General features: G+C 35.7%; 1 protein-coding gene across 2 annotated transcripts in view; it reads left to right on the plus strand.

The window, feature by feature from the left end:
- The first annotated feature begins 9,761 nt into the window (after positions 1-9,761).
- The window catches only part of CDH9 (cadherin 9), a 97,663-nt gene continuing 84,275 nt past the window's right edge, over positions 9,762-23,149 (plus strand). For both annotated transcript variants that reach the window (XM_088170540.1, XM_088170553.1), the window contains exon 1: positions 9,762-10,108. The gene's annotated coding sequence lies outside the window, so the exon portion shown is untranslated. The remainder of the gene's footprint in view (positions 10,109-23,149) is intronic.

The raw sequence follows: 23,149 nt of genomic DNA on the forward strand, positions 1-23,149 counted from the left end.
GGGAAATTGGTAGGACTTGAATATATTCATGTGGGTACTGTGATTTGCAATTTGACAAAATGTGCAAGACAACAAAACTCTTTTATCAGTACTTTACCTTCCTGACCAATGTGTGTAATAGTCATCAGACCTGAATGCAGTGGTTAGAGCTGGGAAATACTGAATGTCTCCTGACAAGATGAGAAACAGCTCAACATTGTCAAAGATATGCTTCATTTTTTGCAGGTGGAGGTCTAAAAAAAATATTCATTTAGGCACAGGTGGTACTTGTACTGGAAAAAGATAGCAGCAATAACAAAAACAAACCAACAAAAACTAGCAAAAAAACCCCAAAAAACTCCACCACCACTGCCACAAAAAAAAGAAAAAAATCCCTTAACAACATTCTCCTCTCTGTCAAAAAACCCCACAATTAAACATAAAGACACAAAATATATCCATAGAGAAAACTCCTGCTGCTCAGCTGGTGGGCAGTGCACTAAACTTCTGCTGTTATGTCAAAGAGGAGAAGGTACACATTCACTTCCAACTAACCAGGACAACGTGGAAACAATTAAGCTTTGAGCAGCTTCCTGTAAAGTGGTCTGAAATCCACATTATCATTTAGGGAAGTCACAGCACACAAAGGGAAATTCCTGAAGCTGTTATATGACTGAGACAAGTAATTTCAGCAGTTTCATATGCGCTGTTCTTTCCCATTCCTTACACTCATGCTAAGAGAACTATCACTATTTAAACTGTACAAGAGAATCATAGAATAGTTTAGGTTGGAAAAGACCTCTGAGATCAAGTCCAACCATTAACCCAGTACTGCCAAATCCACAGCTACACCATGTCCCTCAGCACTAGATCTGTACAGATTAAATACCTACAGGGATGGTGAGCAATCTGCTTCCTGGGGCAGCCTATTCCTGTGCTTAACAACTCTTTCCATGAAAAGTTTTTCCCAATATCCAACCTAAATCTACACTCAGTAATGTAAAGGAGAGTCTTACAGCACGCTTTGAAAGCATCTAGCATAATATGTTGCCAGGTTCTACAAAAGCCCGCTATTCACCACAAAAATAGAAACAGGTAATAGCAAAGGCTGATTGTGACAACACCGTATTGGAGATTCATACAAACACAGGTTTAAAAAAACAGCTGCATCTAAACTACACGTTGTATGTCTGCTAAAGCAATTTGAATATTTTGCTGTTTGGGAGGACTCAGAAACAAAGTACTCCAATACTCCATCTGGCCTCCATCTGAAGAGGATGCCTATTCATTCCAGGATGATATTTTGAAGCTTGAGTTTTTCTGTGCCTCTTAAAATGCATTCTTTGAGCACTGTATATTGCTTTTCACTAACATGCTAATATCTTTTTGGATTTTGAATATATTCTGAATCTGAATAAATTCTGGATGCTTTATTAGACAACAGAATAACCAGATGATCAGGCTGCATGTTTGGATGCATTTATCTAGTGTATTTTCCTCTCATTTCCCTCTTCTTTTTATTCTTATTGTGATCTATTCTCTCTCCTGTTTGTTTTTTGGGGTTTTTTTCCCATCCTCATACCTAACTTAAGGTGTTTGGAAAACAGCAGAAAATGTATTGAATTCAAGTCACGTAAAGGCAATATATAAACAAAAATGTACAGTACTTTTATGTTAACTTTTATGAGCTCACCTGTTGCTGTGTGCACACTTAAAGAATGTGGTAATGAAGTTTCTATTAACCTCATGTAGTATCCAGAAGTTCAGTATAATTTAACCAGTATTGCCTGCGATATTTGTAAAGAATACTTTAACTTAAATAGAGCCTCCCACAATGGGATCTCCTTTAAAAATTCTGCTCCTCTGTTTAATATTTGCCAAAAATATATGTGTATTAGGGAAAAAATGATTCCATGGAACTTGAAGCCACATATTTTCACTAGCGAATATAAATCACATTAAATCAATCAAAGCTTTATGAAAATAAAGTCCAGGAAACCAAGCACTCTATAGTTTACAGTCCCATAAAAGAGGGCATAGGGTTTTCATAATAAAAGAATACAAATGTAAACATGAGAGCACATTATTAATTCTCTTTCTACTCTTCTCCCATCAGAGAGCAATGCTATTAGAGTTGAGTGAAAGAGAATTTTTCAGGTAGTTGAGAGTGGCTTTAAAAAAAAAATTAAAATAAAATTATGGCCAAAGAAGCTTATAGTAAAAAATTATCAAGAGGAATAAACATGATATTGTTGTTTCAATGCTTTGCTTGTTTTTCTACTCTAAAATATTTTTGACTAGAAAATTCTCACTCGTCTGCATACCTCCTATGCATGCACATCTAGTAAAATCTATGAATTCACTAGAACTAACTGATTTGACCAGGTCAAACTATTTAATAGCATAGTTTATTCTCTCAGTATTGCTACATTTCTATTATTTAGATAGATGTCTTCTCATAATTCATCAGTATGGCAAAGCCAAGCTCTGAGATAAAACTTACCATCATGTGTTTTAATAAATAATAGCATGCTAAAATCTTTCTTGACCTCTTTTTTCAGCTGTACTTTCATTCTTTCCTCTCTATCATGATGACCAGGAACATACTTAAGTAACAAGTCTGGGGAAATTATCTACCTTGTATAATTGGCGTCATGGGTCATAGTCTTTTCAGAACTCTGGGACCTAGAGGACAGGATTTACCTCACCTACTATAAGCAGTTGGAAGTTAGGCAAACAGTTGAGTTTCTCAGCAGGGTTCCCTCCATAGTCAGCAAGAGAAAGAAAAAAATCCAGATGAGGTTGCTTAGCAACTTGAATTTTCTTCAAATAGCTATCTTAAAATGGGATGAATATTCCTCTGGAGACCTCCTTCTCCTTCCACTGATTATCCATGAAATAACTTCAAGTGGCTGTCTAACTTCTGGACCAGTATAAGAGGTGGAATTAATTCCATCTCAAGATCCAATTACAGCACAATCAGACTTCTGGTTGTGCTCCAAGGACTATAGTAGAATGAAACTTGAATATTGCCACACAGAAGGTGAAGAAGTTCATCTAGATAACCTTAAGTAAAAAGAATATATATTTCCCAAACTGGTGAAGTACGACAGCATGTGCTGAGAAGATTATGCATTTTTGCATTGTTTTGCAACCATAAACAGAGAACAATGAGGAAGAGGTCTGGGAACATTCTGCACCAACAGACTAAGATTATTGTTAATAGACTAATTTATGAATGCACATTTACCCTAATTTAAAAAGAATGAAAGCCAATTTATTCTGTTTTGTTTTCATCCTTTGCCTTATCGTATCAAGGGGCAAAATATCACCTGACAGAGCTTTTGTTCATTTTAAAAGAAGGTACTGCTCCTGCTTTTTACTGTGTTTGAAACTAGATTCTTCTTCAATGTTCGAAGAAAACAACTCTCCTCCCACAATTTTTAGTAGCTCTTCACAACTGTCATATGTCACACACTCTGAGCAAAGAATTTAGGCATCAAGCTTATGAATAAATGACAGTTAAATAGTTAGCAGTTAGTCTTGATCAGTTTTTCAGTGCATGTACAAAGCTCCTAAGGCCTCTAGCTATGCAATTAAGGATGGAAATTTCCTGTGGAGTTAAAGTATTTTCTAACTGCTCCTTAGCAAGTCACAACTATTGCAGTATTTATTTTTCTTTTCAGAAATTTTCACTGTGTCTGTAGTTAGCAGGTGACATTTACACTGTAGAGCACTTTACTTATGTCTCTTCTGAACCACAAGCATTTCTATTGTAGCCCTGAAACAGTTAAGTAGGGAGTTAATTAGTCTGTGTGTTTGTGTGTGTGAGAGTACACCTGAATGAGGCTGGGAGCAGTTTCAGATCAAGATGCCTGATCTAAGATGAGGTCTTTCCTGTGGCCCATTAAGACATGTTTCTATAACAAGGAAAGTAGAGTGGTTTATGTTTGTCCGTGAAAAGGGAACAGTTTCTAAAATGCATTACATGCTTTGTTTATATGCTTATTTTCTGTAAAAGGTACTTAAACACTGTTGCAGATTTGATCTTCTCTTTTGTACATGGTGCACATGGAGGCTCACTCTGTGCTGGAATGTATGCTCCTTTCATATTTTTATCAATATTCACTAAGCCTTATCTTTTTAATATTTGGAGGTAAGGAGATTTTTTTTTAATGGAAATTGGACTCAGCTTATCCAAATCAAATTATTGCCTTAACTTTATTTCTTGTATCAAAAGAATATATAACTTCTTTATTTCACCTCTGCGGATTAAGTGAATTTGTTTCACAAGAACACTTTGGAAAAGTGTATTGCTGTTGCACTTAAGTGGATAATTACTGTAGAAAGGCAAGAAATTTTCCATTCAATGTGATTTTTCAATATTCTGGGAAATGAGAAGTCTTACCCCCAAGCATAACGATTTCAAAATATTTGCAGAACAAGACACAAAGGATATCTAGTTGGATCAGGTCAATCAAAACAATTAAAATAATTTTGAAAGATTTAATTTCATGCAGGAATCATGTGGTTACAGTTTTGCCCTCAAAGCATGGATAAAGAAAATAAACAAAAAGCAACCAAGATTTGTCAATACTTTCAGTGAACCAGTATTTCCAAGAAAAAAAATCTGTATTAAAGATTGTGACCAGGACTAGTTACCCATGCAAAAAGTGTATATATAAGGCTGAAAAATAAAGTTCTAAGTAAGTCAGCTTATAAAAGAATTATGACTGGAAACTCAGCTTGACACTCATACTTTCATGTATATTGTTTTATTTTCACTTTCTCTTCATGTGCCTTCCATCTAATATTTGTCAATTTTACTTTAGCATACTGAAATCTACTTTTTGTGCATGTAATAAATCATTCTTCTATGGTCATTTTGGTAAATTGATAAAAAATTTGAACAGTTCAATTTTTTAGACATAGTTAGATTGGGTTTATGTACTTTCAAAATCTTCACCAGCTTTAAACTGATTAAATACTTGGAAAACATGAAGGCTTTGCTGCTATAAAATCTGGCCTGACGTTTTAAAACTTCAGTTTAGCAGAACCTAACCCAGATTTATCTAATTTTAATATTTCAAAACAGTATATCAGCAGACTGAGGAAAAAAGCAAGATAGGAAGGATCAGTACAATTGATTTATGGATGACAAAAAAACAAGTAAATAACAAATTTGAAAGTACTAGTGATTTCTAAGATTTTTTTTTTACATATTTAACCCACAAAATCAAGTTAACTACAATATTATTCTTGCTTCTTGACCGATTGAGATAAACAAACTTTCTCATTGAAATAAATGGAGAAGAGGTGCATGTATGTAAATATGCATTCGTATGGCAAATAAAAGCAATCATTTTGTGCCAACAATCTAAAGAAATTATTGGGTTTTTTAAAAGCTAAGGGAAAAAATCAAATTTAGGTATTTAATTTACCTTAAAATGCTGTAAAGAGAGTATACTTATTAGGCTATGAAACTAATTATTGCACATATTCTTAACTAAAGCTTTTACTGCTGTATTTCCCAAATCAAAACCACAAGTAACCCTGGAGATATCCTAGCCTAATCCAATGATTTGTGTAACACTGGATTGCTTTATACATATGTTTTAACTTCATAATTTTTTGAAAAACAGCTCAGAGTTTAGCAATGTCTAATTGTTCTTATCATGTTTTGGTCTTGACATGGGTTCCTTCCCACATACATGCCTTCCCTCCTCTCATGTCTTTTTTGGGAACTTGGAGTCATATACAGAAATATAACTCCAAACAAGACAGAGTGGCTGTTCCTCGCATAATTTTATCAAAGGAAGAGTCTCAATTGTGGGAAAGGAATAGAAGATTTCTTGTTCTCTCTCTTATGTCCTATCCTCTGGATAGTATATACATAGGCTAGGGGCAGCCAAAATCTCATGCTTGTCAGATTTAGCAATAGTTGGGAAGAAATTAAAAAGCAGAACAATGATGAGGAGGATAGTAGATTCTCTCAGGTGACCTTGCAACTGGGAATGCCAAGGCCTAGAAAATAACAGAGTGGAAAACCCCACATATTACGCCTACTGCTGTTTGTTCTCTGTCTGTTTTGAGAAGAATCTCTGCGTGGAGAAGGTGTAGGTGTTTTGAGAGACTCAAAGACACAGACGTGCTTGAGCTCCCTGTCTCAGGAGAGAGAAGATTAAAGCTGAGGAGACCTCAGCATGGTGGCAAACTACACATGCACAGATCCTTGATAAATGGGTGCAAACAACAGACCCACTGTTCACAAGGATGGACTGAGCCTGATGGTTCCTCTATTCCCACTTGGATGTCTCCGTCCAAGTGATTCAGGATCCTTCACAGTTAGTGAGTCAAAGAAATAAATTTACTCTTTGTATTTCAGCTGTGATTTTGCGGTTGTTCCAGCTGCCTGCCTGTGTTGACTCACACAGTAATGTTCCAACAATTTTTCTAAGTCGTACACTTGATCATATTTTTAACAAATGGATCATTTACAGTCTTTCACAGAAAAAGAGAAGAAAGCTGAGAGAAAAGCTGGAAAAGAAACTAATATCATTCTTCTGAATTGTTTGACTAAGTAAAAATACAGATGTTTTTAGGATGAGTTTTTTCAACTAGTGTTAATTACTCGATCCAGTTTCTTTATTTTTCATAATCTTAAAGTCTCTGGTGAAAATTAGCAGAGCTGAAGTTACAAAATTGCTGGGGTAGTTCTTGTGAATCTCTGGAAGCCTTTATTTATTTATATGTTTCTTGATTGTTCTATTCTGTTCAACACAGTTCTTTTTTGACGTAGCACAGTCTCCTATTTGAGAAAGATTAAATACATATTTAAGATTTCTTGCAATGGAAAAAACTCATATTGAAATAGCAAAATTAAGGGAAGTTGTTTCAATCAAACTCCATACCAAGTTTTCCTTACAGACCCTAGGACATGTGGGAACAGATATTTGTGAAAATTCAGGCCTGCCTTGGTTTATCAGAAGTATCGGAAGAGATGAAAGGAGATAACAGTCCCACCAGCTGACCTAGACATCATATTCTGACTACATATAGATGGAAAAAATCTAGGGGGAAAAATGGATCATTACTTTCCCCTTCTGAAGTTTTATTTGCACTTAGTTCAGTTTAAACAAGTTAAGTGTAAATATGTCAGGAAAAGAAAAACTGATGGGAAACAGTGACTGAACTCAGAATGATTTAACATGGCAACCAGCCCAACTCCATGTACTTCTGAGTGATCTTAGCCTCTGTGAAACAAGGAAATGTTTAGAATTTCAATGAAGATTAGGTATGTAATCACTGTTTCCTGCTTCCCATGGATGCTAGCAAACAAATCTTTGTGAAGGTAAAGAAAGAAAGATGAATAGGAGTAAAAAGAGAAGAGATCTGATTCCAAGAGTCTTCATAAAATATAAAAACTGAAGTGAAGCCTGTCTTGCAATACAAGCATTCCTGCCTTATCCTTTCGGTGCACTTTCTGCTTTTCCATCTCTCTTTCCACTGCCCACTCCTTTACAGAAGGAGAAATTTGTATTCCTCCCCTATATGGAGTAGCCTTCTGCATGTTAGAGCACAGCCTTAGATTTCCACCCATCTCCCTATTTGCTGTCACACCTACGCTTTTTCCTTTTTGGCCTACTTTTAATGTATATTCCACTTGCAATGCATATTGCAAAACTTTATATCCCCATCATGCAACACTATTTGCTGTAGAAATGCTCTTTTTTTCTGTAAATGTATGGCACATAATTTCAATATTTCCTCTCTATAGTACTTACTGTGTTGTATTTTAATCACAATGAAAAATAGATAGATAGAGCAGGCCTTATGCTGTCTAATATAAATAGTGTTGCTTGTTTTACTACAAATTTGTAGATGGCATTGATATCAAATGGAGCCATTTCCATTTATCTGAGTGTCCTATGACTGGTATTGAGCAGATATATGCCTACCTTTAAACAGGGGCCAGATCCCCAGATGCCACTGTATAAGCTCAAGAAAATATTATGAAAAGATACTTTGTTCATCTTTGCAGTTTCAGGGATTCCTTCATACCTGGATGGTCTCCTACTATTGATCAGAGTAGCCACAATGTTCTCGAACAGAAGCCAAAAGAGTGAGAAAAAGCCAGCACAATGAAAAAAAAGCAGAGCCATTACTCATGCCCTTTTATCATCCAGACATCTTCCTATTAAGAAAATACCTTTTAGGAGCTGCAAGATTTAAATCTGCACTGGGACTTGAGGAAATCAGAGATATTCACTTGTCAGTAGCTTTTCTTTTTGTTCTTCCATGTAATTACTGGGGCAAAAATTATACTAAATATTTTTTCCCAGTAGTTCCATTGCTGAAGTGGACTCACTGTGAAATGAAGATACTAATTAGAACATTGTTTTATGTATTTTACCTGAACTACATTAATTGATTTTTTTCTGAGTCTGGATTTGGCTTTCTGATATTCCCATATTAGACCCAAATCTGCAGTCTGTAACACATATGCAAATATTGTTTTCGTGGATGTGTAGCATTCAAAGACCTAGTTCATTCAGAGCCCAATTTTACTGCCATTTAATTAAATGGAAAGGCTGGTGTCTATGAATTGCATCAATCCCTTAATAATTTCGAATGAGATCTAATGGTGAATTAATTCTCACCAGGTACAGTGAATTGTGAATATGAGTCTGCTGAGCTCATCATTGACAGTACTAAAGCAATAACAAGAGCTTAAAAAAGCCTCTTAGATTTCTCACTTGGCTATTTGATGCAAATCTTTCTTTTTGTAATAGTACAGTTTCACCACCAGATTAAATCCGTGTCTTTTTTCACCCCAACTACTGAAAGCACAGCCCTAGTAAAATTTCATAACTACAAACCAGTATCATGATTCATCTTTCTAAGAGAAAGTGTTGGTACTAAATTAATTATGCCACAAGACTCAATAACTACACTTAGCAGCATTTCCTGCTATTCTATTGATGCCCACAAGAGCTATCATTAGGGTTTGTCATACAGAAAGTAATGTCAACCAGTTTCTACAAGATCCGTTGCAAATTTTTATCTTATGTCGTTGACTCAAATAGTCTTTAGCACCCAGGAAGCCACAAAGAAGGCACAACTTGCTAAAACCAGAACTTAGGATACTCCAGTTTTCTTATTTTAATAAACTAAATTTTTCTTTAATTGAAAATAATAGCTCAAGCAAACCACAATATTCTGTAATATTGAACATCTGGTGTCATAGTAGTGAGTAGTGATTACTTGTACCCAAACAGGCTGCACCAGAAACCAGGAGATTCATTATTGTTGCTGGCAAAACTGTTTATTTCTGTGAATGATTTGAACATTATTAGTCACAATTCCCAAAACATCCCTTGCAACTTTGTATTATGTTCACTTTCAGGTACAGTGACAAGCCCATCAATATCAATAGCTGCAAGTGACACTAGAGCTGTAAACCTATTGAGCACACAGGGAAATCTCACATACTTTGCTTTCTTTCACCTTAAAATCATTTGTCACCGTAGTAGCATTAGAGGATAATTTTGCATTCTCCAGTCTGTATTGCACACCAATGACACTGGGTTGCTAGTATAGATATTTAGAGTAATTTGTTTTTTCTCCATATAATTCACAGGTTGCGGGGGGGGAGTATACCTTTACCTCTGTTATTAAAACAGACCAAACTGAGCTGGTAACATCAGCCTCTGTATTAAAGCCTCAGTTAATAAGAGGGTCCTTAACAAAGCCCTCCTCTCTGAACCCTCCCACTGCATTCATTTGCAAATCACTGTTTGGCTGGCAAAGCCGCCGTGCTGTCCCCCCAGCCCCGAGCCTCCTGGCGCTGAGCACTGCGGCTCTATCAGCACCAACATCTCCGTGAGGGGATGCAACACCTCTCCTTGCGAGGGACGCTTTTTATTAATCAGGGGCGCTGAATGGAAACCAATCAGACAGAGAGTCCCTTTGGCTTCTCCTCGCTGCCTGCCTGACTTAAAAGTGATGCCGGGAGAGAGGGAGCCCTAGTGAGCGGCGAGCGCGCTCCGCGCTGGAGGCACGGTGACATGCGGAAGGCAGCGAGCAGGTAGAGGAGCAGCGCGGAGCTGGGCTCGCACACACAGCCCGGGTGAGTAGATCAACTTTCTCTAGCATGAGGACTGCCGACAGCAAAGGAGCAGATGCTTTCTCCCGGAGTGTCTAAAATGTTGAAGATGCCGATACTTTTGAGGGAAGGGGGAGTGGAGGGGCAATGTCAGCAGAGCACTTTGGGGATATTTCTCTTACAGAGTTATTAAAAAAAGCCCCACAAAACAACACACTAAATTGCTGAAATCTAAACTTCTGATACTGTATATATGACAACTACTTGTGCATATTAAAAAATTAGCAATGCATATGCTCTTTGACAATACTATTATACATTATTCAGTTTTTCCTGCCATTTAGGAGTAGCAATATAGCCTAAGTTTTGTGCAGAATGCTTTTACACCTGTCCAGATAGAAGCTACCCCCCTTTTCTTTTCTTTTTCACATAGGTGTTTTCCAATACATCTAATAAAAACAACCCTGGTTAAGTAGGATGAAAAAAATAGGAGGTCTTTGCTAATACTAAGAATGAAGTACTAATGCTTTTTAAAATTTTCTTTAGTGAAAGTAGAAGAATTAGTAGGATTTTTTATATGTGTTACAGGGGGAAGCTCAGGGTTCATAAAGATTGAGAGCTGAGGGAGATGTCCCTTTGGATATCCGTAGCAGTAAGCCAGTCAACAGGCTTAAAGTGCAAGAATGCTCTCCAGAAGTGCTTCCAAACTACCTTGTCAGCCTAATACATACAATCAGAGGGTCCCACAGAAAGCAATGCAGAAAGCATAAAAGGTCAAACTGACCACTTGATTCTGAAGCAACCAGCAGAAAACAATTGAAAGACATTTTGCCTTTTCACATGCAAGGGACATGCTGTCACATCCATTCAATTTCACTGTATGAGCTTCAAAGAAAGAATGATGTATATGAACTAAAAGGAAATTGATATCCCTTGCTGTTGTAAGGCAACGTGCATACAGCAGCCACACACCTTGTCACAGATTTAAGTCATAATTCAGAAAATAGAATAATATTTTCTTAAAGCACTTTCCATTTTCAGCAGGCAAATTTAGAACCAACCTATGAGTCTTGCTCTGATTTAAGGGATAAAAGTGACAAAAGTAATATTTTATTGAAACTGCAGCAGGATTATGCTTCATTGCTCAGTACTACACTAGATACTCATGCTAAAGACAAATATGGATAAAAAGACAAGTGTAATACTTGTACTAGTTTTGGAGATGAGATCAAAAGGTTTGTTTAATAAATAATATTGGTCATAGTGATAGGAATTCCCAATGACAGATCTTTAAAAATCTTCATTCCAAGTCATTCTCCATTCCTGAAATGATAATTTTAATCCCAAAATTGAGTGAACTAATTAAATATTCAGAAGACTTATGTTATAATTTGTCTATGACTATTAATAAATTTATTACTGAATTATATTAGTTATTAAAAAAGGCATATTGCTATCTATATGTCAATCTGTCTGATAAAAGATATTTTCTTGTCATTTGTACTTCATTGTGTAATTATGTAAATTCAAGAGAGAATTAAATATGTTTACAGTAATGTGATTTTCTATTAACAAAAATGTAAAGCATTATACAGTCAAACTTCTGTGAAATAAATAATTCTTGGTTTGGGTTTTTTTAAGTTAGGTAAACAAGATCAATTTTAAATGGAGAAATGCAACTGTATCAGTAATATTACTACTTGTACTTAAAATAGTTGCCAAGTCTTTTTAAACTTGATAGAGTGAATTCAACAATCAAAGCTTTTCATATGCTTTTTGTGTGAACTAAGCAGAGTTTTTAATTTCAGAGATTGTCTTGTAGCCATTAATGTAGGATATTATGATTTGTGTGTAACCAGTACATCTCACCTAAGCACAAAAAGAAGTTTTGTGATGCAATTTGTAGAGAAAATGTGGGGAGAAACACCTCTGTCATATGCTTTGTACAGGTCCATGGTAAAATTGCTTGAAGCTTTCAGAATTTTCATGTTTGTCTGCAGAAGTGACTATTCTGAAAATGCTGTCCTCCTCTCCAGACAGCAGCAGGGATTTGTGCTCTCCTCTCACCCAGCTGTTGCTCCACAAGGATGCTGATCTCAGCAGCAGTTGCCTGGTACTGGCAGAGACGCCCTCTCGTCATGGGATCAGCCAATAGCAATGATTTCATTCCCTGACCTATTCACCAAACAAAATGTAATAACCGAAATCCACTAGTTTAAATGTCATCACCCATAATGCTGCTGAAAGGACTGTACAACTTAATTCTGACATTCACTTATCTCCGGCATCAGTACATGGTTTCTGAATCTGTACAACATGGGTTGCAGGGAATCTACTGGCAGAAGTGTTTGAGAAGTAGACCCGGAGAGTAACAAGACTGACAATTTTCTCTGAGCATGAGTTTGTTCAGGAGATATCATATAAGAAAACTGGGGTACGTAGGCTGGACTATAAGACAATATAGATATATAAATATATGTGCTTCTTCCATTAAGTCAGAGCTATTTAACTGCAGGAGGTAACTGGAGCAAAAACCTAGAGAAAAATGCATCTCCCACTCATATCAGAATGCCTTCTGAATTTCTAAGGCTTGCAGCAGGTGTTACATGCAAATATCTGCAGAAGCACTAATATTTGAACATGAATAGAGATGCCCGAGTAAAAGCTAACTGCATTCTTTATATGAGTGAGGAAGATTATGAAAATAATTTATAGAACTAAATCCAAAATTTTGCTAAAGGTGGTATGACGAGAAGGAAAATAAAGCAACGGGAAATGAACAAAAAGATTTTTTGCAAAAACAGTCAGTCTCTTCTTGCCTTTTAAACACATAGGAAATTGCTGAATGTTAAAAGGCAAGTTATTTTCCTGACTTTCAGTGACTGATAGTGATAAAAATGCCCCAGTGGCATTGAGGACTACTTGATGAGCATGACTGAACAGGAGATATGAATCTTGATCAAATCATACTATGTATCTGCAGTGCAAAAACCTAGCGAAACTGAGGCTTGGTTACTTCTGGGAAAATACTACGAGCTACAGGAAAAAGGAAAAATCCTGCATGTATACTGCAGCTCAGAAGGCGGCTCAACATGTTTTTTAAAAAGGAATTTTTTAATACACAGTATGTAATTTTATTATAGAAATGTCAGGAAGTGAAGTATGCTATTTATAATCTGTTCTGCAATCTTGGGAAGATTAGAAAAGGACATGGGTGGCATTATTGTCATCCCATACACAGTGCCACACAGAGACTTGGTCTCAGTTACAGAGTGGCTCTGTGTCAGAGCCAGGGATAAAATGGGGCCTCCCAGCCCTCCAATTTCTATGTATGGTTACATCAACGTTCATAAAAATATCTTTATCTTCAATACTTAATACCATCAATGACCACAAATGTTTCTCAGTAAATGTATTTCTGCAATTGCAAAATGGAGTGCTTCAAGTGATGGCCAGTGCATTCTTTTGCTAGTAAAATGCAATCTTCTATAATTAAATTCACACTTTTTAGTAGTAAGAGTAATAGCAACATCCAGACAACATCACTTTGGATTCTGTTTCCCTATCTCAGAAAAACATAGTTTTCATATTATGTTACCTCCTCATATGCAAATGTCAATGAGTTTTAGGTAAGTACAAATTTTCTAGACGGTAGATGGTGTTCAGTTGGTTTTGTCCTCAGAGGTTGTATTTGAGAGAAAGAACGACTGCCTTCATGGAAGTTTATCCTGTAATAATATTGAAGTTTTGGGCCACACATGTTGGCACTCAAGGATTCCACTTTCTAAAAAATACTGACACATTCTTCCCATTGTACTTAAGTGTCTTGAGAAAGATCTCCTAAAGCACTTGTCCAGATTCAAAACATGATCTTCGTAAATTACACCCAAGAAGAGATTCTGTGAAATAGAGAAAATTGTGGATAATGCATTCATGTTTGGGGATGGAAACAGTAGGCCTTTCCATAATTTTAAACAAATTACACAATAGCTCTCAGAAGGAGATTATCTGAATTAATTTTTAAATTAATTTTAATTAATATTTTTAATAGTTCAGTTGAAGTCAATTAATGATGTATACAAGCCTCCTGGCAATATATACACGCATAATTAGATGTAGCCATTACTTTCCAAAATATGATCTATTATATTGATAATCAGTGGTGCAGAATTTGACATTTATACTTCAGCACGTCTTTAAAAAGAATTCGATAAAACATCAAGTCGTGTAAAAAGTGTTCAATAACGGAAATTTGAAAATATAATGATCTAAAAAACTCAGCTTAAGATCTTACTAAAATATTCGGATTTTATTTCCTCTGCACTCCATCATTCAATATTTACTCCTAAGGAGATGAAGAGGCAAAGCAAAAAAAGGTCTGAGTTAGGTATGAGGGTGAAGTTAATCTTATTACTTCAGTTTGAAAGGAAAAATGGGCACAGAAAAAATGAAATTTAGCATTTTATAATGCAGCAGTTATAAGTTCTGTATGATTTGAGGGCATCAGTAAACTACTCACATCTGATTTTAACAGATAAAAATAGCCCCAGTTTATGAACAGAACTGTGTTATATGTACATGTACATATATAATGTATATATGTATATATAGATATACACAAACCTTCATGCATGTATACATGCATCTAGAGACACAAACCCAAGCATAACTCATGCGAATCCTCGAGAAAGTTAATAAAATATTTGTACAAAGCAATATATTACAATGGGTTTGTTTAAGTTTATAGTGCTGCATGCTGGCTGACCTTTTCTGCTTACTTTGTTGTTTATTACAATACTTTAACATGGTTTGCATTATTCTTTGCCACTGTTTTCCATATTAGTGGATTTAAACATTAAACTTTGTAGTGGGAATGTACTGTAAAAATGTTCTTTCTTCTTAAGTCAAAGATGCTGGCTCTGGGTAATCTTACGGAAATAATTTTGCCTGTGTAGTAAAAGTTAAAAAAATCAGGGAAACATACTAATTTCAAAAGGAAATCCTTGTAGTTGTTTAAACTATTTGTCAGGAGAGCTGTTTGTGCTTGTGCTGCACTCCAGAACCTGTATTCAGAACAAGTAACATTTTGCAATAAAACTGGTCCCACTGAAGCCAGTGAAATTCCTTTTGTGTATTTCCCTTACCCGGTGTAAAAATGAGCGTTGAATCTGTGTTCTTATAATGATGCTATCTGATAAAAAAATTCTATTTTCCTCGGAGTAAACATAAAATATTAAATTACAGAAAATATTTTCCCATTTCCTAGAAGATTTGCAATAATCCTTACATTTGCTTCCTGAATATAAAAGGTAATTTCATTACTAATGAGAATTCAGACTCACAGGAAAAATGGATTTGTATCAAAAAAGTAATGTAGTTCCTTCATTCTTTCCTGTTATCTGCAATCCATGGATTACCAGCAATTGAGCTTTATCTTACTCTTAATGGTTTTAAATTTGTGTTATATATGACTTCTTTCCTAGTCAAGACAGCTATCTGGTTGGATATACATCTTTTCTAGAGTAAGGCAATAAGTAAAATCCCTTGTGTTCTAAACAAAATTAATTAATCTCTTCAAGTTGCTTCACGGAGATGAACAATACTGAAAGTAATTGTTCTTTGCTTAGCAGTAGTAATAGTAGTAGTAGCATCAAAGCTGAAAATTCACACATTACTTGAAGTACTTATTTTGTGATATTTTAATTACATCTGTCACATTTTCATAAAATTCAAGCTTCTGGTACTACCTGCTCTTCCAGTTATTGTCTTCTTGAAAAATCTACTTATGGTACCAAATCTCTGCAGTAAGCAAAAGGAATTTCAAATTTAAAAAAAGTCTTGTGTTTAATGTGCTCACAATCACTTTTAAAGGCAATTAAAGAGAAGAAACTCCCAAAAACATTAGTACAGCTGTTTTCAGCTACCATTGGCCAAAAAAATCTACTGGTTGAGAATCTTTCCCTGAAGCTTGGATTCAGGAAAGGGAGAGAAAAGCACCATTTAGCTCAAAATATGGTCATCCCTACTGAAATGTTGAATCTAATAGATAAGGATTTAGGAAAAGGCCCAGTGTTGCACATCCAGAAACATATATGTGAGCACTGCTTGAATGAAAGATTTAGCACTTCTAACAATGATACTCACTCTAATAATTTATGTGCCATTTTAATGTATTCTCAGGAAATTCACATATGCATTTCAGAGCAAATTTTCCTTACACATCCCTACAATATAGATCCAAAGAATTAAGACTATATGCGATACAGAAAAAAAAATAGGTGTAAAGGATAAACTTCTCAAATATACAAAGACCCTCTATGATTTTTTTCTGTCTCCAATGTGTTGAGACTGTAGTTCATAGAACTCCCCAAACCAAAAGCCTAGAGGCTGAATAATTTTTCAAATAACAAATAAATATTTTACAAATAAAAAAGTGGGGCAGAAACATGCAGGGAATAACCCAGGGTAATTGTTAAAGACCATGCTTAGAGCTACTAGAGGAAACTTTGCCAACCTGGTTGAAAGCATCTCTAGTTCTCTGGAGAAGGAAGAAAACGAAGGAAGGACGGAAGGAAGGACGGAAGGAAGGACGGAAGGAAGGACGGAAGGAAGGAAGGAAGGAAGGAAGGAAGGAAGGAAGGAAGGAAGGAAGGAAGGAAGGAAGGAAGGAAGGAAGGAAGGAAGGAAGGAAGGAAGGAAGGAAGGAAGGAAGGAAGGAAGGAAGGAAGGAAATCTGGCTTCCTCTCCAAGAAGAGTGGATTCACAAAGCTGAAGCAGCATAAACATTTCTGGATTACTTATTATAAGATCATTTAAAATGCAATACTGTGAGAAGCTACAATAAAAATAGGACCAAAATGAATGTTGCAGTTTATGTCCTTTCTTTGCAAATAGCATCAGAATCAATATTTTTTACAGACTGAAAGCTGAAATCTGAAAAAAAAAACCCAAAAAACAAAAAACACCAAAAAACTTTAGAGCAACATAAATAAGGGGACATTGTGGTAGAATGGAAAAAATAAATAAGTCACATTAATTTTCTACTTCCTTCACCTCTAGTTAATCAGTACTAATTAAACTTCATGCTAATCAGCCTGAAAATTTTAAAAACCTTGAAATTCCATTGCCTGTAATGAAAACTTACATGTATTTGTGTATATATGTATCTATATCTGTACCTCTGTCAATAGAGTTTTATCATTATTTTGATATAATTTTAGAGACAGAGGTTAGATTAAAAGGTCTATGGATCTAGGTCTACTTATATCCCTCTATATATCTACATATATATCTACATATGTCAGTAGAAATATATCTCTAATGTGTAATGAGTGATATAGGTTTTAATTTTTTTTTTTGTTTGTTTGTTTTTATTTGTACAACATCTCTGTTAGGAAACTCATTCATATACTTGCATTGTAAGCTTTCCAGAGGTATATGTTCTAGTTACTAACAGCTAAAGCAATATTCTTATGTGCTCTGAGTTGAGGAGGTCTTTGCAGGTCATTTCCAGTTTTTATTCTATAACGTCAGACCTAGAGTGGTGAATATCAAAGAAAAACAGAAAAACATTTGCTCTGTCTATAGTGTCATTTCAAAATCACAGGATGGTTTAGGTTAGAAAGAAACTTCAAAGTTTGACCCCTCTGCCATGGGCACCTTCCTCTAGATCATGTTGCTCAAAGCCCCATCCAACCTGGACTTGAACTTTTCCAATGATGGAATATTCACAAATTCTCTGGGCAACCTCTTCCAGTGTCTCAACACCTTTGAGTGTCAACACCTAAAGTATTCCTCTTCATATCCCACCTAAGCCTTCTCTTTCACTAAAAGTCATTAGCTCATATTTAGGTTTTTATCTGCCAGTACCCTCAAGTCTTTATCAGTAGAGCTGCTCTCAATCTCTTAATCCCACAGTCTGTAGTGATGCTGAGGATTGCCCCAGCCCAGGTGCAGCACCTTGGACTTGGCCTTGTTGAACATCATGAGATTTGCATAGGCACATACCTTTAAGTCTGTCCCTCTGGATTGTGTCGCTTCACGTGGGTGTATCAGCTGCACCACACAGCTTGGTGTCATCTGCAAACTTGCTAAGTGTTCAGTCTTTCTCACTTTCTGTGCAGTTAAAAAAGACATTAAATAGTATTAGCCCCAGTAGAGACTCTAGAGGGATGCCTCTCTTTACTGGTTTCCACTTGGACACAACTATGGACAGTAAATCTTCAAAAGAGGCCAACTATCTAATTCCTTATGCATGTAACAGTCTAACCATCAAACCTATGTGTCTCCAGTCTAGCAGCATGACTGTTGTGGGGGATCATATCAAAGGCCTTACAGACGTCCGGGTACATGATATTGGAAGGTTCCTGGTCCACTGATGCAGTCAGCCCATCACTGGAGACCATGGGATCATTTGCCCTTGGTAAAGCCGTGTTTGCTGTCCCTGATCACCTGCTTGTCTCCCATATGCTTTAATATATCTTTGCAGGTTCATGTGTTTTATAATCATACCAGGTACGGAGATGAAACTGACTGGCTGGCAGTTCCCATGGTCCTCCAGCAAATCAGCCTCAATTTATTCCGTCAAGATTTCTAGAAAAGAATTCCACTTCATTCAACAAATTTATTTAGAGGCAAAAATTCCATGAAATAGGAACTTTTGACTAAATCACATTAATACATTTACATGACATGACTAATTGGTCACTTTCAGTGAATCACTTTAAAACCCATGCACTTTGTACCTCACTACAAGTATTGACAAATTTGCACCTTCAGAAAACGTAAGCAATTATTTTGACATGGAATTTTAAGCTTCCCTTTCTGTTTCTCACCTCAAGGAGCAAATGTTCAGGAAACCTGAAATCTTTTTGCTACAGTCTTCATCCTTACTATATGGCCATCTAAATGATCAGCTCCAAGGTAAACAATACTTCTGTTAACTTTCATTTAAATGTCCCTTTACAATGCAAATAAAAGTTGACTTCTTATTCCTACTTCACTTAGTTGGTCCTGAAGTTTGGTTTTATCCTGATAATTGAAAGGTCAAATGATGTGAGCATGATCCTCTTAAATAAAAATTTTCATCCCAGTGACCACTATCAAGTATCTGAAGAACGGGAAGGACAAGGCAATCATAGACATGTTCTTTGTTTTTGCAGGTAGTCTGTAGTGGTTAATTCTAAGGCATACTGAAGGAAGCGTGAGGTTTTCAGCATTTCTGCAGAGCATCCAAGATTTCTTTTTCTGTTTATAAAAAAGACAATGGAAGATATTAAGATTTAAATATAAGGTAGTCTTAGGACAAAGTTACCACCTTCATATACAAACAATTATTTTCCCAGGTGTGGTTGACAAACAGCAGCACAAATCCCACCCAGAAAAAAAAGAGAATTGTTATTTGCCCTGAAATATAATGGTGGTCATCTTTGAAGACACTATGTTCTGTAAGTTTTTTTTCCTCAAAAGATTGAATGATGACATATGGTATGTTGAACAGTTGAGACTGGAAATTGATTTATCTTGATAAATAATACCTCACCAGGTATGGCTTTAATGCAAGGAATGGACATTAAAACTTCTAGGTTATCTCACCGAGAATTTAAAAAGTATTTGTCAATGCTCATTTATTTTACTGTCTACTGTTTCGCTCCTCTGAAATTACATACAAAAGATATTTCCACACAATCGCTGTAAAAACCCTCGATATTTAAAGGCAGAAACATACATATGCTTTCCTTAGATTATATGTGTGTACATATATACGTATGTACCTATGGGCATAAATAAGTGTAATTAGGAAGTTGAAGCTCTTACTTGTGAGAGTCATGTACATTATAATTTCATTGAGTTCATCTGGTAATGAGCAGGAGTACGACAAAATCCGAGTAGTAACTTAATATGTGTGAAGCCAGTTACAAAAATTATTGCCTGCCAGAATGGCAGCAGTATCATAACATTTCCAACATTTATCTCTTTTCATTCTGTGTACCCCTTCCTAGGGTGTAGCTTTACTGCCTTCTTGCACAACCAGCAACTGGTCTCTCTGTGTTAATGCTGTGGTTTGAGCTGGGGGATTACTGAGTTTTGTGGGGTCAGAGGGATTTGTTGATTTGAAGAGAGGTGTGTAAAGGGTTCAGAGGTATCTGAGTGATCCTCAACTGGAAGGGAGGAAAAAAAGGGTGGAACCCTTCACTAAAGGATGATCTGTCAGCAAAAAATTCTTTTCCCTATGTTCTGGAGACCAAACTGGTTTATCAAGTACAAGAAAAGATGCTTCCCACTACTCCAAGTCTCCCTGACCAGTCGTCCAAAAGAATTAATGTCGCCTTCTTGTTTGTCTTAGCATTTTATTGATATTGAAACAGGGAAAGAGTGGGAAGGGTAAGAGTGATTACTAATGTCAGTACTCCATCATTAGGAGAATTCCAGAAAAGGAAGAGGATTGGGCTAAGCATAGGATCCCACCTGGCTTAAGTACATGCACCCATACCACTGGATATCCATAACTTGTACTATTAGAGCAGCCATTAATAAGGTGAGTTATATACTCCTCCAAAGCATTTATTCCCAATGATAGTGACTACTAGGCAAAAATTATAACTAATTACTACTAGAAATATTGGTAATATTTCTGCATGTCCCTGACATTCTGCCTCTTACTTAAATGAAAGTCAATTATCATTTGTATATTAGACACTGAACCCAGTTCTAAAAGAATAACACAGCACTACCTAGATGTTTAGGGATGCACTGGTTTAAGTGGGTGGTTCTTAACCTGTGAGTCCACAAACTTCTCAGGAGCCTGTTTCTAAAAGAACTACACAAAAATATATAGTCCAGTTACAAGCAGCTTGAAATTTATTATACAGAATTGCATTTTCCTGATGGAAAATATTTATAGTATCTGAAATCTGTAGTAATCGAAAAGGAACAGATTAGAGGTTTATAAAAAAAGATATGTGGCCTAAGTAACCTTGTTTTTGTTAGACCATAGACTGCAAAAAAAGGGAGAGATTATAAAAGAACAGGGAGCGAAAACTTTTTTATTCATACTTTGTTGGGATTTTAATATCACTAAAAAATCCGAAGGACAAGAGGATAATCAGGAAGGCACAGACAGTGCAGTTTTAAAACCAAGACATTTGAACCATTCCACTTTTAATATGAAGCTATTCAAAAGTTCAAAACCTTGCATGGATATAATCCTGCATTGTTTAATTTCACATTTTGCTTTTGACTCCATCTTTGATAAGAATAACCAAATAATTTCACTTTTGAATTTGAAGTCCTGATAATTTATTGGTACAATCGGAGAGTGCAAGCATTCATAGCTTACTGTTCAGAAAAAAATATGCACTGGCTTGAACAGCACATTTTTGATTGAGCTCAGAATAAAGTATTGAATTTAAATTTTGAAGCAAGAAATACTAGAACATGAGAAAATTATATAAATAATATGAGGACATCACATGCATTGTATTTGTAACAATATGGTTCTAACTCATGGATCTGAAAGAATATAGTTGTTTTATTAGAGACCAGAGAAATTGGTACTCCTGTGGTGCCCCTCAGAAATTGCCAATTACCAGGCAGAAATTACAACAAAGTATTTCAAAGTGTTCTATGTCAGCAATCAAGGATAAGCTTCAGGTAAACAACAGAAGTGCACATAGTTCTGATGGAAAGCTCATCATGGTCTAGCTGAATATTCCCATGGACATCAGTAACATTTAGAGCCAATCTTTATAAAGGGAGGAAATATTGTCACAGTCATTAAAAGGCCAAGCAGAGGACTTGAGAGCTGCAAAGGGACAGAAAAGGCAGAATGCACTGTGCAGCAGAGCACCAGCTTGCTCAGAACGCCTGAAGATCCTGATCCTCACCAGGCTCCACGAGCTGGGCAATAGCAATAGGGTGGAAATTGCCAACTGATGCACAATCAGTTAATGTTAAGCTATTACAAATCTTTCTTTCCAGTCCCTTCACATCCTTCCCCCTGCATAGGAATTGGTGTGTGCACAGAATCCACATTATTTGTATAGTGTCATGTGTGTAAAATGTGAGTAGATAGATAACATTAAATGAAAAAGTCAATTAGAAAATATTATGTGAACAAAACTATTTGGATTTTTATTTTTTTAATGTTTTCTCTTCTGCTCAGAAGTCATCGATATTCAAGCAAACAAACGAAATAAAATCCATGTTGTTTTCAAGGTAAATGTCAGATGAAACAGAATTGCAAAATGCCAGATAGTGATTTCTGATACAGCAGAGGATAAAGTTAGATGAAAATACAGATAATATAAAGCAGCTTCTTTCTGCATAGGCTGGGACAGAAAGGGAAAGTATATCTTACTCATCTACCAAAATGAGATTGAAATGTAATTTTTAGCATAATTTAAAATGAGATAAAGACAATATTGTGAACATAGTGTTTATAAAATTAAATTCTTTTATTAAAATAAAATAATAGATTGAAAAAATTTCTATACACGACTACTGCATAACAAGAACAATAGACAAACACAAATTAGACACAGGGCTAAAAATATTTGGTTTAAAAATTCAAAATCAAATGTATACATTAGCAATGTGTTGAACAATGCATGACTTTACAAGGTAATAGAACATATATATCACTGAACAAAATTTCATTAAAAGGTAGAGACATAAGCAAAGTGGTAAAAACAGAAATGCAACAGAAACCTAACTGAAAGCCATTGTAGTTAGCAGAATGTTTTTACTGACTTAACTTGTAAGAAAGTTCTAAAATGTCCTGCAAATACTAAAAAAGAGAAAAATGTGAACAATATTATGCACACATGAGCAGAGCAAATGCTCTGTACAAAAGTACATGTAGGTAAGAGGAAAAAACAAAACCACCCCTACAAAGATTAATTGGTTATTGAAATAATGTCCTGTCTAAATGATGAATCAAAAAAGAATGGAAATAAAGAGCGTCTTGCCACACTTAACCTTTAAATGCATACCAAAGTAGAGACATATAGAAATAAATATGCTAGAAAAATGCAGAGTACATTGGCTTTCAGAAAGAAAATGTAA

This window comes from Sturnus vulgaris, chromosome 1 (genome assembly GCF_052056855.1).
Source record: "Sturnus vulgaris isolate bStuVul1 chromosome 1, bStuVul1.hap1, whole genome shotgun sequence".
NCBI lineage: Eukaryota > Metazoa > Chordata > Aves > Passeriformes > Sturnidae > Sturnus > Sturnus vulgaris.